Here is a 12,429-nt window from a genome sequence, read left to right as displayed (position 1 = left end):
ACATTGATACGTAAAGACACATGCAGCCCCATGTTTATTGCAGCATTGTTCACAGTGGCCAGGACATGGAAACAACCAAAAAGCCCATCAATAGATGACTGGATAAAGAAGATGTGGCACATATACACTATGGAATACTACTCAGCCATAAGAAATGATGACATCGGAACATTTACAGCAAAATGGTGGGATCTTGATAACATGATACGAAGCGAAATAAGTAAATCAGAAAAAAACAGGAACTGTATTATTCCATACGTAGGTGGGACATAATAGTGAAACTAAGAGACATTGATAAGAGTGTGGTGGTTACGGGGGGGAGGGGGGAATGGGAGAGGGATAGGGGGTGGGAGGGGCACAAAGAAAACAAGATAGAAGGTGACAGAGGACAATCTGACTTTGGGTGGTGGGTATGCAACATAATTGAAAGACAAGATAACCTGGACTTGTTATCTTTGAATATATGTATCCTGATTTATTGATGTCACCCCATTAAAAAATAAAATTATAAAAAAAAAAAAAAAAAAAAGAAAAGTAAATAGAACAAAGCAAAAACTCTATAATAATATAGTATCCAATGCAGTTATAACAACAAATACCCAGTGCACTTAGGCCTAAATCTTGAAGAAATCAGCCACATTTGGCATAAAAAATCATTCAAATCTGAGTGGTTTAAAGAAAATTTAACCAACTTTGCTTTTTCTATTATAGTATGTGTCTGGGACAGCCAAGGAAGGGAGACTAAAGGGGAAGTAAATGAGCTTAATTAACACTTTTTGTGAGTTTAGTTACATAAAAATGAAAGTGAACAAGGGCTTTAGTTTGTGGGTTTTTTTTAAAGATTTTATTTATTGCTTTTACAGAGGGGTGAGGGAGCAAGAAGCATGGACTCATAGTTGCTTCACTTTAGTTGCTCATGGCTTGCTTGTCATATGTGCCTTGATTGGGCAAGCCCAGGGTTTGGAATGTGTGACCTTAGTGTCCCAGGTTGACACTCCTTCCACTATGCCACCACAAGCCAGGCCAGTTTGTGTTTATCTAATCTAGTAAGAAACCACAGGAACTTTTTTGGTGGGGGACAGGATTCAGAACTATTGAGGGGTGGCTGGCTTTCAGACATTTTGTAGGTCTAGATTATTCATTCTTCAGTAAATCTGATTTTAAGTTAGCTATCCTATTTGTGAATTATTTTAAAAATATCTTGCCTGACCTGTGGTGACGCAGTGGATAAAGCGTCGACCTGGAACGCTGAGGTTGCCTGCTCTCAACCCCGGGCTTGCCTGGTTAAGGCACATAAGGGAGTTGATGCTTCCTGCTCCTCCCCCCTTCTCTCCCTCTCTCCTCTCTAAAATGAATAAAGTCTTGAAAAGAAAAGAAAATGTCTTCTTTATTTTCTTTCTCTTTTGCCCTTCCTTCCTCATTTCGCGTCCAGTAGTATGCGTGTAAAAGCATGTGGTGTCACACAAACATGCTGAGTTAGAAAACCACTCGTTGTTTCTCTCTGTGCAGGGAAACACCCAGTTCTTTATCTCCAATGTGTCTCCGTTACTTCTGTAGAGCTGCCACCACTTCTGACACTCTGGTAACCAAATGGGTGTGTGTTCTCCCCACACCAAACAATCCTGTGACACCAGCTGCACTTCACACAATTCTAAAATCATTTACCTGGAGATAGTGTCAGATAGCACCTTTTATGGGCTCAGTCCCACAAGACTGTCCCTCACTTCAGATGACACTCTCAACTAGTAGTTCCCCAAGTATCCCACAACTTCTGCCCACTTGGCTACAAATCAAAGGTTCCCATGGCCTCCTCTCCCTTGGATTTGATTATTTGCTAGAGTGGCTCATAGAACCCAGGGAAACACTTATATTTACCAGATTATTAAGGGATAGGATAAAGGATACAGGTGAACAGCCAGATGAAAAAGTACAGAAGGCGAGGTCTGGGAGAGTCCTGAGTACAAGAGCTTCTGTCCATGTGGAGCTGGGTCGCATCACTGTCCCAGTGCAGATGTGTTCACCCACCTGGAAACCAGTCATTACCACCATTTCAGCCCTGGTTCATTCTCAAGAGAACCACGGGAGAGGGGTGGTAACAAGAATTTTAAGCTTCTAATCATGGCTTCCTCTCTTCACTGACTGACCAACCCTTGTCCAGGAACCCTCCCAGAGTTGCCTCATTAGAACAGGAGACATTTCCATCATTCAGGAAATTACAAGGCTTTCAGGAGAACAAATATTAGAACAAAAGTTGCTCCTAGTATTCTTATTAGTTAAGAATTTACAAGGTTTGGGGAATCCCTGAGTCAGGACCCCGGGGCAGATACCAAGATATCAACTTCTTATTATAAATCACAATATCACACATACCTATTTCAGGTGAAATAAACACTCCTTCTAAATCTCTTTAAATCATTTTACATTGGGCAGATTTGTTAGCCATTTAGGGGAAAATTGTGTTGAAATACTAACTCTATTTTAATTATATTTTCTGTTCTATATCTTCTAAAATACTAATAATGAATGTCTCAATGTTTATGTTTACTTAAACAAACATGACAATTCTTATTTCAAATGTAAATTAGTACTGATAATAGTAATGACTTACACATTGCTGTGCTAAGTACTTTATTGACTGTACTTTAACTCTCACAACACTCCAATGATGAGATAGGTACTGATATTAGTACCTCACTGTTGAAAAGGACACTGATGATGCAAAGAAACTAATAAATTGACCAGGTTCACACCACTATGTAAATGATAGAATTAGAACCAGACAGTTGGCCTCCAGAACCTATGTTCTTAGCCATTATGTTCTCTGTGAATGCTAATACACCCAATTCTCCACTTTGTTTTATATGTCTCAATTAAATTTTTTAAATTTAGATTTTATTTTTAAAAAATATTTTATTTATTGATTTTATAGAGATGAGAGAGAGAAAGAGAGAGAGAGAAAGACAGACAGAGAGAGAAGAGGGCGGGGGAGGAGTGGGAAGCGTCAACTCATAGTATTTGCTTTTTGTATTGCCTTAACTGGGCAAGCCTGGGGTTTTGAATCAGCGACTTCAGCATTCTAGGTCAATGTGCCATCGACTATGCCACCACAGGTCAGGCTAAATTTAGATTTTAGAGAGAGAGAAGGGGAAAAAGGGAGAGATGGATATCGATTTGTTGTTCCACTTATTTATGAAATCATTGATTCTTTTACACATTTTTCTCCATAAGGCACATCACAGCTCTCTTGTGTTTAGGAACAACACTACATAACCATCTTAAACAGCAAAATCACCAACCAAAAGTACAAAAATGCAAAAAATTTAGCCCTAAATAGACCTAGATACTGAAGGACACGCTTACAATATGAGAACTGAAACAGGAAGGCAGAGCGTCACCCTGTTTGACTTCAGCTGTGTAAGTGCATGTCCAGTGACTTGTGTTTTTTTTTGTTTTGTTTTTTTGTCATCTTGTGCATGTCCAGGAAAAACTGAAAGTTCAGGGGATATTGATTTTGTGGTTACAAATAAATTTTAGTGAATAGGCAAATTTACAAGTGTAGACTCCACGAATAAGGATCTATTGTAATTGCTAAAATTCTTGAATATTTTGTCCATTTTCATGATAGAAAAGCTGGAAGGAGAAGGAATGAATTACTGAAGCATAATTACATATTGGTTAAAGACCTGGACTTACACTTAGAATTGCCCTGGCCAGATGGCTTGGTTGGTTAGAACATCGAGCATCATCTTGATGTGCAGAGGTTGCTGGTTCAATTCCCTGAAAGGGCATATACAGGAACAGATTGATGTTTCTGTCTGTCTCTCTCCCTCTCTTTCTAAAATCAATCAATCAATCAATCAATCAATCAATCAAAGAAAAGACTCTTAGATCCATGTCTGCCACTTACAAAAGAAGGCAAATTTACTTAATCACATTATCAGTTTCTTCACCTGTGAAATGGGCATAATAATAATAGTCCCTGTCTCTTGCAAAGATGAAGATATAATGCACATAACTATGGAGAACAGTACTCAGTACTTAGTGTAAGTTAATACTATAACTCAACCACAGGCACAAGAATACTAATAACATATGCAAACATTTAAACATAAGGTATAAGCAGTTGTTAAGTTGGTAATTAGAAATTTAGGGTATTCTTTCCTGACATTAATGCGTTTGGAAAAGCAAGTTAATGATGTTTCTGTATCTCAGCATGTTTTTAATGGAAATGGCGATAATACTATCTACTAACTTAGGCAAGATTGTTAGAAATAAATGAAATAGTGTATGAGAAAATACTTTGTAATCTTAAAGATATATATAAATATTAGGTAATATCATCATTATTGTTACATAGAATGTTTATTGGTTTTTTTTTTTTTTTTCATTTTTCTGAAGCTGGAAAAGGGGAGGCAGTCAGACAGATTCCCGCATGCGCCCGACCAGGATCCACCCGGCATGCCCACCAGGGGGCGATGCTCTGCCCATCCGGGGCGTCGCTCTGTTGCATCCAGAGCCATTCTAGCGCCTGAGGCAGAGGCCACAGAGCCATCCCCAGCACCGGGGCCATCTTTGCTTCAATGGAGCTTCGGCTGCGAGAGGGGAAGAGAGAGACAGAGAGGAAGGAGAGGGGGAGGGGTGGAGAAGCAGATGGGCGCTTCTCCTGTGTGCCCTGGCTGGGAATCGAACCCGAGACTCCTGCACTCCAGGCCGACGCTCTACCGCTGAGCCAACCGGCCAGGGCCAAATGTTTATTGTTGAAATCAACAACTGACAACTTAGCTACTTCACATATCACCTTTTAATTTTTACGGTAAGGTATATATTTGAAAAAGCGTATATAATAAATATGTACAATTTTAATAATAATAAAATGACCATCCACGAGCTTATCATCCAATGTTAGAAGTAGAATGCTGCCAGTATCTGCCAAGCACCCTCTGTGCCCACCCTGGGCTCCCCCTTGCACCTTCCTACTCCAAGCAATCACAACTGGAAATTCGGTGCTTATCATTTACTTACATTTTAAAAGTGGCTTTACTACCTAACTGTATTTTCCAAAACTGTACCATTTTAAATTTGTCTGTTTTGGAACTATGTGAAAATGAACATTTTTGTTGTTGTTGTTAACTTACTTTTGCCCCACTCAACATTGCTTTTGTGATCCATTTACGATGATGCACAAAGCAAGTAGTTTATTCATGTTCACTATTCACATGATTCCATTGTGTAAATATACCATCATTGATGTGTTTTAATGCTGGACTTTTATTTCTAATGTTTTGTTATTACAAATGTTAAACAATGCAGCAATAAAATTCTTGTGCAATTTTCCTAATTACTAGAGCCAGTCCTTTGTATCTGTGGGTTCTATATCTGCAAATCAATAAACTGCGATTGAAAAAAATCCCAAAAAGATGTTATGTTGTTATCGACGTGTACTATGTAGTAGGCTTACAATGGTTGTGTCTGTACTGAATATGTACAGACTCTTTTTCTTGTCATTATTCCCTAAACAAAACAGTATAACAACTATTTACATAGCATTTACATTGTATTAGGTATTATAAAGTATATGGGAGGATTGTGAAGGTTATATGCAAATATCATGCCATTTTATATCAGGGGCTTGAGAATCTGAGGATTTTGGTATCTTCAGGGGGCCCTGGAACCAATACCCCATGTATTCTGTACTTCCAGCTCCTAGATGTATGTTTGTACCTAGTGTGTATTTGCAGAAGTTGCTCCTCTTAACATCTGTGGTACAGTATAAGTGTGCTCAACTATGGGATATTAGGTACTGCCAATCTCCCACCAGTCAACACTGGTTTTTTATCTGTTTTTAAAATTTATTTATTTATTTTTTACAGAGATAGAGAGTGAGTCAGAGAGAGGGATAAACAAGGACAGACAGACAGGAATGGAGAGAGATGAGAAGCATCAATCATTAGTTTTTCATTGCGCATTGCAACATCTTAGTTGTTCATTGATTGCTTTCTCATATGTGCCTTGACCGCGGGCCTTCAGCAGACCAAGTAACCCCTTGCTGGAGCCAGCGACCTTGGGTTCAAGCTGGTGGGCTTTTGCTCACACCAGATGAGCCCACGCTCAAGCTGGCGACCTCAGGGTCTCGAATCTGGGTCCTCTGCATTCCAGTCTGACGCTCTAGCCACTGCGTCACTGCCTGGTCAGGCAACACTGGGTTTTGATAGAATTAAATTTATTTTTTTTTTTTTACAATCTGAGGTGTGAGAAATGCCCTCTATGCCTCTTCATTGAATAAGGAGATTACTTTGGAAATCAAATATTTCTTTAGGTAGTAAATCATACACAGACTCTAGTAACTATAATAGGGAGTAGAAATTCTTCCTATTGAACTTGTGTTTGGTAGTGTAGTAGGGGATGGCAGAATTGGGAGGAAAGACAGACATCTTTAACTGTAGCGTTCGATCTTCCTCCTCATTATATCCAGCTCTTGTTTCACACCCTCAAGATGGAGTAGAGATTTTCAAAGGATGAGTTATGGCTGAAAACCTCCCTGGGTCCAAATCATTATCCATATTCTGTAGCTGTACAACATCTAGGAGGAAACACGTATTTTCCAGAAACAGGAAAAAGAATCCTAACTCAAGAGTTCTAGTCTGGAATTTCAGGTGAGTTGTCTTCATGTGTGACATATCTGTTGCTTTTCAGGGTTGTAAGGTCTGACAGAGTTTTCTTTACAAATGCTAAGTTGGCATTTTGATCCTAAGGTCTGTAACTCTAAAACTCTCTGTCTTTTTTTGTTGTTGTTCTGTAGGCCTCTAAGTCATTATCATTTAAACTACAAATATTGATTGAACACATCATGTGACAGGCATTGTTTTAGGTGTTGGGAATATAGTAGTAAATACATCAAACAAAGTTAGAATTCATTACCCGTCAGACTTAGAGACTGTCAAACTCACAAGCGAGGCCAGCTGAACCTGACACAGGAGCTGCAGTATGACACTGAGGAACAAGGAGTAGGGCTAGCTAGATTTAGGTCAATGGCTGACTTTATTTACTATTTAATTAAAATATCATCAAGTCAATAATGCCAATATAGTATATTTCACTTTTTTAAATGTTTACTTTTTAAAATCATATAATTTCATTCATATGTGGAATCTAAAGAAAAAAAATAAACTAACAAATAAAATAGAAAAAGGCGTGACCTAGACTGTGGTGGCACAGTGGAAAAAGCATTGACCTGTGACACTGAGGTCACTGGTTCAAAACCCTGGGCTTGCATGTTCAAGGCACATATAGACAAGCAATCAATGAACAACTAAAATGAAGCAACTATGAGTCCATACTTCTCACTCCACTCCCTCCTCTCTCTGTAAAATCAATAAATAAAATCTTAGAAAAAAATAAACAGACTCATAGAGAACAGACCGACAGCTATCAGAGGAGACCCAGGTTGCAGGGCTAGGTGAAAAAGATGAAAGGATTAAGGAAAAACAAACAAACCCCTCCAAAACCAGAAAACCAACCAAACAAAAAACATCATAGACACAGACAACAGCTGACCAGAGAGAAAAAGTGGTGAGAGGAGGTAGAAGGAGGTAAAGAGGGGATAAATGATGACGGAAAGAGACTTGACTTGAGGTAGTGAGCGCATAATACGATAATAAATAGATAATGTATTATAGAATTGTACCCCTGTCCTGGCTGACTGACTCAGTGGATAGATACAATGTTGTCCTGGCACACTAGGATCGGGGGTTTGATCGTTGGGCAGGGCACGTACAAGAAGCAACCAATGAGTGCCCAATTAAATGGAATAACCAAGTAGAACAGCGAGTTGTTGCTTCTCTCTCTCTCAAATCAGTGAGAAAAAAACTTTTAATTATAAAAAAACTGTACACCTGAAACCTATGTGATTTTATTAACCAATATCTCCCCAATAAAAATAAATAAATAAAAATTAAAGTAAATAAATAAAATGTTTATTTTTTGAATTACAAAACTAATACAGGCTCATTGTAAAAAATCAAATGTAGATATGTATAAAGTAAAGAAGTTAAAATGTATTCTCTACTTCTCTCCCCAAGGCCATTTTATGGAGGTGACTGCTATTAAATGTAGGTGTGTATCCTTTTCAAAAATTTGCTATGTAGCCCTGGCCGGTTGGCTCAGTGGTAGAGCGTCGGCCTGGCATGTGGGAGTCTAGGGTTCGATTCCCGGCCAGGGCACACAGGAGAAGCGGCCATCTGCTTTCCCACCCCTCCCCCTCTCCTTCCTCTCTGTCTTTCTCTTCCCTTCCCACAGCCAAGGCTCCATTGGAGCAAAGTTTCCCCCGGCGCTGAGGATGGCTCTGTGGCCTCTGCCTGAAGCGCTAGAATGGTTCTGATTGCGGCAGAGCAATGCCCCAGATGGGCAGAGCATCGCCCCCTGGTGGGCATGTCGGGTGGATCCCACTCGGGCGCATGCGGGAGTCTGTCTGACTGCCTCCCCGTTTCACACTTCAGAAAAATACAAAAAAAAAAAAATTTGCTATGTACATGTAAGTATATGTTGGTATTTTGTGGTTTGATCATGGCACACATTAATTTTAAGCAATACACATAATTCTGCAACTCACATATCACTCAGTAACTTATCAGGTCATTTCTTCAGTATCTAATTTTTTGTCTCTTGAAAGCCCATTCATTTTATTACAAAATATTTAAAACAGACAAATAAGTACACAAAAATTAATTAACATCAGCTTTATCAAGTTGTAACTAATCAGCTTTATTAAGGTCTTAATATTTTATTATATTTAGTTCAGGTTTTTTTGTTTGTTTGTTTTTTTTTTTTTTTCCTGAAGCTGGAAACGGGGAGAGACAGACAGACTCCCGCATGCGCCCGACCGGGATCCACCCGGCACGCCCACCAGGGGCGAGGCTCTGCCCACCAGGGGGCAATGCTCTGCCCCTCTGGGGCGTCGCTCTGCTGCGACCAGAGCCACTCTAGCGCCTGGGGCAGAGGCCAAGGAGCCATCCCCAGCGCCCGGGCCATCTTTGCTCCAATGGAGCCTTGGCTGCGGGAGGGGAAGAGAGAGACAGAGAGGAAGGAGGGGGGATGGTGGAGAAGCAAATGGGCGCTTCTCCTATGTGCCCTGGCCGGGAATCGAACCTGGGTCCCCCGCACGCCAGGCCGACGCTCTACCGCTGAGCCAACCGGCCAGGGCCTAGTTCAGGTTTTTTTTTTGTTTGTTTGTTTTTTTGTTTTTTTGTTTTTTTGAGAAAGAGAGAGAGAGAGAGAGAGAGCGAGCTGGAGGAACAGACAGGGACCAACATCCAGGAAGGGAGAGAGATGAGAAGCATCAACTCCTAGTTGCATCACCTTAGTTGTTCATTGATTGCTTTCACATATGTGCCTTGACCAGGGGGCTGCAGCTGAGCCAGTGACCCCTTGCTCAAGCCAGCAACCTTGAGCTCAAGCCAGCGACCTTGGGCTTCCAGCCAGCAACCTTAGGGCTCAAGGCAGCAACCATGGGGTCGTATCTATGTCCCACGCTTAAGGGGGCAACCCCACACTCAAGCCGGATGAGCCTGTGCTCAAGCCAGCAACGTGGTGGTTTCCAACCTGGGTCCTTGGCATCCTAGGCCAATGCTCTATCCACTGTACCACTGCCTGGTCAGGTTAGTTTAGCTATTCTTTTTAAAGATATATACTCCTCCCAATTTTTTATCTCCCTCTTTCCCTAAATATAATCACTTTTCTATAATTTTATTACATATGTATAACTTCATAAGCAATATGTAGTTTTAGTTTTAGGTCTTAAAATATTACATGACTAGTCTTTGATTTAGTCTTACAAATTATTACTGTTATTATAAGAGTAATATAAAGAAGGGTATAAGATAAAAAAGAGTTTTCCTTCCTTTCCCCTTTTCCACAAGAAACAGTCCCTGTTAAGAGTCATGGTTATAGTTCCTTAACTATTTTATGCCTATCAAACTTAAATATTTTATATTAATTTTTTATACAAATGACTTAATATGGTACTTTTTTTCTGTACCTTGCTGTTTTCACTTATCAATTTATCTTTTCATATCAGCACATATGGATCAATCTCAATTTTTTTTTTTTTTTGTATTTTTCTGAAGTTGGAAACAGGGAGGCAGTCAGACAGATTCCTGCATGCGCCCGACCAGGATCCACACGGCATGCCCACCAGGGGATGATGCTCTGCCCATCCAGGGCATTGCTCTGTTGCAAAAAGAGCCATTCTAGCACCTGAGGTAGAGGCCATAAAGCCATCCTCAGCGCCTGGGCCAACTTTGCTCCAATGGAGCCTTGGCTATGGGAGGGGAAGAGAGAGACAGAGAGGAAGGAGAAGGGGAGGGGTGGAGAAGCAGATGGGCGCTTCTCCTGTGTGCCCCGGCCGAGAATCGAACCCAGGACTCCTGCACACCAGGCTGATGCTCTACCACTGAGCCAACCGGCCAGGGCCGATCAATCTCAATTTTTAACAGGCACATAATACTTTATTGATAGATGTATGATTTATTTATGGAATTGATCAATTCTAGATTGATGAATATTTAGGTTATTTCCATTTTAATTACAAAAATATTGCAGCCCTGGCCGGTTGGCTCAGCGGTAGAGCGTCGGCCTGGTGTGCGGGGTACCCGGGTCCGATTCCCGGCCAGGGCACATAGGAGAAGCGCCCATTTGCTTCTCCACCCCCCACCCCCTCCTTCCTATCTGTCTCTCTCTTCCCCTCCCACAGTCAAGGCTCCATTGGAGCAAAGATGGCCCGGGCGCTGGGGATGGCTCCTTGGCCTCTGCCCCAGGCGCTAGAGTGGCTCTGGTCGCGGCAGAGCGACGCCCCAGAGGGGCAGAGCATCGCCCCCTGGTGGGCAGAGCGTCGCCCCTGGTGGGCGTGCCGGGTGGATCCTGGTCGGGCGCATGCGGGAGTCTGTCTGACTGTCTCTCCCCGTTTCCGGCTTCAGAAAAAAAAAAAAAAAGAAAAAAAATATTGCAATAAATATTCCATATATCTTTGTGTATTTGTGAAGCTATCTTTATGGTTTATGTTAAATGAAAAACATAGATGTATATACAAAACTATACAAGTGTGCTATTTTTGAACCAGTGTTTTGGGTACTTCCTGTGTTAGTGTGGTGTGGTGAAAAGTGTTAGTCTGTAAGTCATAAGTCAATGCTGATTGTGTCATCAACTGTGTCTTTGCACAAATGATTTAATAAGTCCAGTATTCAAACCTGTCATGCAAAATATTAGATTTCAACTACTAGGGCAGTAAGGTTCATTCTAGATAAGAAAGATATGTAGGCCCTGGCCAGTTGGCTCAGCTGTGGAGCGTTGACCAGCGTGTGGAAATCCCAGGTTCAGTTCCTGGTCAGGGCACATAGGAGAAGTGCCCATCTGTTTCTCCACCCTTCCCCCTCTCTTTTCTCTCTGTCTCTCTCGTCCTCTCCCACAGCTAAGGCTCCACTGGAACAAAGTTGGCCCGGGCATTGAGGATGGCTCCATGGCTTTCACCTCAGGTGCTAGAATGGCTTCGGTCACAACTCAGCAATGCCCCACATGGTCATTTCCCCCTAGTGGTCATGCTGGGTAGACCCCAGTCAGGTGCATGCGGGAGGCTGTCTGCCTGCCTCCGGCTTCTCACTTTGGAAAAATAAAAAAAATTAAAAAAAAAATTTTTTTAAAAGGAAGAAGAAAAAAAGATATGTAAAGTATGATTTTATTATAGTACAATTTTCATTACTACATTTGTAGCAACCCCAGGATTTAGTAAAATTGTACTTTATTTTTTTCCCATTGATTTGAGAGAGAGAGAGAAGCATCAACTCATTGTTTCACTTAGTTGTCCCATTTAGTTCTGTACTTATTAATTGCTTCTCTATGTGCCCTGACCAGGGGTGGAACCTGCGATCTCTGGTATGCCAGGTGGATGTTTTATTCACTGAGCCACCCAGCCAGGGTCAAAATTATACTTTAACAAGTACCATTTTATTTATTTTTTTAAAGATTTAAAAAAGTTTAAATTTTTATTCATTTTAGAGAGGAGAGAGAGAAAGGCAGAGAGAGAGAGAGAGAGAGAGAGAAAGGGGGAGAGGAGCAGGAAGCATTAACTCCCGCATGTACCTTAGGCAAGCCTGGGGTTTCCGACTGCAACCTCAGCATTTTAAGTCTACATTTAATCCACTGCACCACCACTGGTCAGGCACAAGTACTATTTTATGATGGATAACAGTGCCCTAAGCAAAGGTAAATCAGAATTTAAAAATCTGTGATAAATAACTTTCTGTGTATGGGATAAGAAGGAAGAACTGGAAAATATGTAATTATTTCATATACATACTACATATGACTTGTATGTGTAGATAAGAAAATCATCACTTTTGGCCCTGGCCGGTTGGCTCAGTGGTAGAGTGTCGGCCTGGT

General features: G+C 41.0%; 1 long non-coding RNA gene across 1 annotated transcript in view; it reads right to left on the bottom strand.

The window, feature by feature from the left end:
* Positions 1-1,892: 1,892 nt before the first annotated feature.
* LOC136326049 (uncharacterized) overlaps positions 1,893-12,429 on the bottom strand; it is a 15,118-nt gene continuing 4,581 nt past the window's right edge. Inside the window, exons 2-3 of the long non-coding RNA XR_010729378.1 lie at positions 3,694-3,777; positions 1,893-2,025 (exon numbers count right to left, since the gene is read on the bottom strand). This is a non-coding gene — a long non-coding RNA (uncharacterized lncRNA). The remainder of the gene's footprint in view (positions 2,026-3,693; positions 3,778-12,429) is intronic.

The sequence above is a fragment of the Saccopteryx bilineata genome, chromosome 1 (assembly GCF_036850765.1).
Source record: "Saccopteryx bilineata isolate mSacBil1 chromosome 1, mSacBil1_pri_phased_curated, whole genome shotgun sequence".
Lineage (NCBI taxonomy): Eukaryota > Metazoa > Chordata > Mammalia > Chiroptera > Emballonuridae > Saccopteryx > Saccopteryx bilineata.
This window is presented reverse-complemented; position numbering and strand designations above follow the sequence as displayed.